Source organism: Priapulus caudatus, unplaced genomic scaffold (genome assembly GCF_000485595.1).
Source record: "Priapulus caudatus unplaced genomic scaffold, Priapulus_caudatus-5.0.1 Scaffold2096, whole genome shotgun sequence".
In the NCBI taxonomy this organism is placed as follows: domain Eukaryota; kingdom Metazoa; phylum Priapulida; class Priapulimorpha; order Priapulimorphida; family Priapulidae; genus Priapulus; species Priapulus caudatus.
Window position 1 is genome coordinate 33,804 of NW_014579157.1, and position 6,211 is coordinate 40,014.

Consider the following 6,211-nt stretch of genomic DNA (forward strand, 5'->3'; position numbering starts at 1 on the left):
GAGCATGAGAGAATATGGTGAATAGAGAGTGAGGATAGTGGGTGCCGAGAAAAGAAAGGATGTGAATAGCATGAGATTGTGAGAGGATTTAGTGGAATAGAGGATAGGGATGGGTGTGGATGATAATATGAAAGTGATGAATATACGATGACGACTGTTGAGATGTGATAGTGGATTAGAGATAGGGACATTGGGTGCCGAGAAAGCAAAGATGATAGAGAGAGTTGAGATGCATAGTGAATAGATAGGGTGGATGTGGAAGATGGAGTAAAGATAAATATGGAGAGTAGTGAGATACGTGGACTTACGAGATCAGGGTGATGGGTGTAAGTAAAGTAAGAAGTATATAATATGAGAGAGTTGAGATGATATGGTGATATAATGAGTGATAGGATGCGGTGGAGAAAGACAAAGCTTATGAGATTAGAGGGATGTGGAGATATGTTGTTGAATAGAGATTAGGGCGTCATTGGGCTGGAGAAAGAAAGACTGATTTAGAAATGAGTGAGAAGAATAGTGAATAGAGGATAGGGATGGCGGTGTAGGATAGAGAAAGATTGAATTAGAGGAGATGTGGAGAGGGGGGGGGGGGGGGGGGGGTGGGTTGATAGTGAATACGACGATTAGGGGCACTAATCTCGCCCTCGTCCTTGCTCCGTTTTTCTATGAGGAATGTGGGCCGGCTTGGCCGTGGGGGATGGGTGGAAAGAAAGAGTATGGAATTCGCGGAGCAGGAGCATGGGCGGAGCTGTGGATTGCAGAGGGAGTTTAGCCGAAAGTGAGAGAGATTGAAGCTGCAAAAAAAGGGCAATAGAGATAGAGAGATGGGATAGGGAGTTGTGCGGCTGAGGGTGTTGCTGTCGTGTGTGTATGTAGTGTGCGGCTGCGTGTGTGTGTGTTGTGTTGTGTGTGTGTGTGGTTGTGTTGTGTGTTGTGGCGTGTGCGTGTTGCGGTGTGTTTTGTGCGTGGTGGTGAGTTTGTGCGGTTTTGTGTTGCCGTTTGTACTCGGTGCGCTGCTGGCGCCGAGAATGAGACGAGGGGCGAGACTGATGGACACGGAGACGCAGCTACGGCCCGGCGCAAAGTTGGTTTGCCGGTCTACGCTAGATGGGAGAAGTTGTTGTCGGTACGGAGTATCGCGCATGCACAGCGCTAGCAGCACTTCGCGCTTGTGCTTTTTTTGACATCACGGTGCGCGGCACACATCACCACGCCGCACGCACGCACGGCACACGTTACACACGGACAATCACGAGCGCACACACATGCACACAGCACACCACTCACCATCACGCAGCACGCACGAGCGGCGACCACAGGTACACACACACACGCAGGCGCGCACACAGCGCACATTACACACACACGGACAGAACACACACACACTAACGCAGTCATACACACACGACACACACACACACACACACTACTCACACACAGCACACACGACACGACATCACATCACTCAATTATATATATACACACACAGCACTAACCACATCACACACAACACACAGACACACCATATACACGAGCACCGATCGACGCACGACACCACACACACACAGCACACGACGACACAGTATTACACTACACACACACACAATCAACACATCACATCACACACTGCACACACACACCGCAGGCGGCGCAGCAAAGGAAAGCGAGAGTAGAGACGGAAAACATTAGAGATGATGAGTGATGAGGAGCGGAGATGAGGGGGGTGAGCGAGAGGAGGACGAGATGGAGGGGAGGAGAGGGCGAGGAGGCGAGAGGTGGAGGGGAGTGAGAGAGAGACTGATGATGAGACGAGATGGAGATGAGATGATGACGGAGAGAGACGAGAGAGAATGAGAGACGAGAGGCAGGGAGAGAGGGAGGAGAATAGAATGAGAAAGCAGGAGAAGTGCAGATAACAGGGAGGGAGGACGGTGCTGGAGAAGGAAGGAGAGAGATGAAGTAGAAAGAAGAGAAGGAAAAAAGAGGAGAAAGAAGAAAGGAGGAATGTATAGACAGAGAAGTAAGAGAGAAGATGGAAAGAAAAGCAAGAATGGAAGAGAAAGAAGAGGAGGAAGTGTGACGTGACTGCCAAGAAGTGTGAGAGAGAGAGAGAGAGAGAGAGAGAGAGAGAGAGAGAGAGAGAGAGAGAGAGAGAGAGAGAGAGAGAGAAAGAGAGAGAGAGAGAGACAGAGAATGACCAGAGAAGGAGGTGGATAAGGGCTGATCATCAGTATACTACTACATCACTACATCTGTACTGTAGGGCGCGCGCGCGTGAGAGAGAGAGAAACGAGAGGAAAAGCCGCTCCAAAACACACGACGATGAGAAGAATCAATACAGCACTGCAGGCAATTATTCACCCAGCGCCAACTAACGACGCAACGCCATAGTAACGGCGTCACTAAACGACGCAAGAAACACGACGCGACGCAATTAAGTGACGCGGCGACGTAACGCAAGAAACACGACATGACGCAATTGCGTGACACAGCGACGTGACGCAAGAAACACGACATGACGCAATTACGTGACGCAAGAAATACGACATGACGCAAATACGTGACGCAGCGACGTGAAGTACGTGACGCAGTGACCACTGCACGAGGCTGTGCGAGGTTACGGCCATGACGCAAGGAACACGATGCGATCTATGATGACACGATGATGACGACACGGAGAACATGATACTACAAACAGTTACACAACGAGGGCGCCACCGGCGGCGGCGGCGGCGGCGGAGCGGGACAGGTGATGCCACGCAGTGTGTCTTTCCCCCCGGGGTGCGTACACGTATATATAAATGCGTAATGTGTATATACATCAGGAGTAGATAATAGGGAAATATAGGGATATAGAGATATAGGGATAGATAAATTCCCTATTATCTACTCCTGATATATACATGTATAAATGTGTCTATTGAGCTACATGTATTTGTACATGTACATGTATATATGTGAGTATTTATGTATATGTACATGTACATGTATATATGTGTGTATTTAGGTACATGTACATGTATATATGTGTGTATTTAGGTACATGTATATGTACATGTACATGTGTATATGTGTGTATTTAGGTACATGTACATGTACATGTATATATGTGTGTATTTAGGTACATGTATTTGTACATGTACATGTATATATGTGTGTATTTAGCTACATGTATTTGGTACATTACATGTATATAGTGTGTACTTTAGCTATATGTATTTGTACATGTACATGTATATATGTGTGTATTTAGGTACACGTATTTGTATATGTACATGTACATGTGGATATGTGTGTATTTAGCTACATGTATTTGTACATGTAATGTATATATTTCCTGTAGTTAGGCTACATGTATTGTTGTCTGTACATGTATATATGTCCTTATTAGCTACATGTATTTGTAACATGTACATGTTATATGTGCTGTATTGTAGGTTATTTGTATATGTACATTGTATATAGTGTGTATTTAGTATCATGTATTTGTTACATGTACATGTATATATGTGTGTATTTAGGTACATGTATATCAGGAGTAGATAATAGAGGATTCCCTATTATCTACTCCTGATGTATATCTATATGTACATGTATATATGTGTGTATTTAGGTACATGTATTTTACATGTTACATGATATATGTGTGTATTTGGCTACAGTGTATCTGTACATGTACTATGTATACTAGTGTGGATTTAGCTACATGTATTTGTAGCATGGACATGTATCATATTGTGTGTATTGTAGGTACATGTATTTGTATATGTTACATGTACATGTTAATACTGTGTGTATTTAGTGTGCTACATTATTTTGTAACATGTACATGTATATTAATTGTGTATTATAGGTACATGTATTTTGTACATGTACATGTATATAGTGTGTTTAGGTACTAATGTATTTGTACATGTACATGTATAAAATGTGTGTATTTAGTCTAGCATGATTTGTACATGCACATGTATATATGTGTGTATTTAGGTATTTGTACATGTACATGTATATATGTGTGTATTTAGCTACATGTATTTGTACATGTACATGTATATATGTGTGTATTTAGGTACATGTATATGTACATGTACATGTATATAATATGTGTGTATTTAGGTACATGTATTTGTATATGTACATGTACATGTATATATGTGTGTATTTAGCTACATGTATATATATATGTGTGTATTTAGCTACATGTATATAATATGTGTGTATTTAGGTACATGTATTTGTATATGTACATGTACATGTATATATGTGTGTATTTAGCTACATGTACATGTATATAATATGTGGATTAGGTACATGTATTTGTTATATTGTACATGTAGCATGTATATATTGGTGTTGTATTTAGCTAACAGTGTATTTGTACATGTCATGTATATATGTTGTATTTAGCTAACATGTAGTATATATTAAGTGTGTGTATTTTAAACTACATGTACCATTGTATATATATGTGTGTGTATTTAGCTACATGTATATATGTGTGTATTTAGCTACATGTACATGTATATATGTGTGTATTTAGCTACATGTATATATATATGTGTGTATTTAGCTACATGTATATATATGTGTGTATTTAGCTACATGTATATATATGTGTGTATTTAGCTACATGTATTTTACATACTAATGTATTATTATGTGTAGTAGCTACATGATATGTTGTACATTAATGTATTATATGTGTGTATTTAGTCTACATGTATTTGTACATGTATATATATATATGTGTGTATTTAGCTACATGTATATATATGTGTGTATTTAGCTACATGTATTTGTACATGTACATGTATATATGTGTGTATTTAGCTACATGTATATATATATGTGTGTATTTAGCTACATGTATTTGTACTGGCGAGGCAGCGCGCACACAGGCACTTGGAGCGTTTCAATAAAATATAATGCTAAATAAATACGAAATCTATTTACTACCAAAGTATTAATGTTTCTATACTCTCTTTCACCGAGAAGAAGAAAAATAGAGTATAGAAACATAAAGACTTTGGTAGTAAATAGATTTCGTATTTATTTAGCATTATATTTTATTGAAACGCTCCAAGTGCCTGCCTGTGTGCGCAGTGGAGCGATCGAGCGCAGCAAACACAGAGAGCGATGACATCGGCATGCCGCTCAGCGGGACCTGTAAACACATCTCTGTCATTCATTCATTCTGTCATTCATTCATTCATTCATTCATTCATTCATTCATTCATTCATTCAGCAGACAGAAAGCAGACGATCAACGATTAACGAGGCCACGCTGGCTGTTAATGAACGCCGAGAAAGGAGGAGGGGAGGAAGAGGGAGGCATAAGAGGAGGGTAGGAGAGGGGTAGAGGCGGGAGGGAGAGAGGAGGGAGGCGGGCAGGGAAGAGAGGGAGGAAGAGAAGGGAGGGGAGAGAGAGAGGAGGCGGGAGGGAGAGAGAGGATGAGCGGAGAAGAGAGGAAGAAAGGGAGGGGAGGGAAGAGAGAAGGGGGCGGGCAGGAGAGAGGGGTGAAGAGAGGAGGGGGAGGGAGAGAGGAGGGGGAGCGGAGAGGAGTAAGGAGGGAGGGAGGGGAGGGAGAGAGGGGGAGAGGGGGGAGGGAGAGGGAGGGAGAGGGGGAGAGGGAGGAGGGAGAGGGGGAGGGAGGAAGAGGGGAAGAGGGGGGAAAAGGGTGAGACCGGGAGAGAGGGGTAGAGGGAGAGAGAGGGGAGACAGGGAGAGAGAAGGAAGGTGAAAAAAATGACGGGGAGACAGAGCGGGAGGGGAGGGAGGGAGGAAGAGGGAAAGACAGAGAAAGGGGGAAATAGCAAGACAGAGAGAGAGGGAGAGAGTGAGAGGGGGGAGACAGAGAGAGGGGAGACGGGCGACAGAGTGAGAGAAAGAGAGGGGGCTGAGAAAGGAAGGGAGAGGACGAGAGGAAAGGAACACGATAAAAAGACAGAGGAAGGCGATAGGGTGAAGAACAAGAAGAAAGCAAGAACGGAGAGACAGAGAGGAGTGGATTGCTTGGCAGCGGTCTCCTCTTGAGACGGAGAAAATAATAACACAGACGCGTGTATAGATTGTGTACACACGGGCTGATTTCTCGTCTCTGGCCGCGGCGGTTAGGCGGGGGGGAGAGGAGGGACGGGGGAGAGGAGGAGGGAGGGAGAGAGGGCAGAGAGGGATGGGGAGAGGGTGGAGAGGCGAGAGACTGGGAGGGGT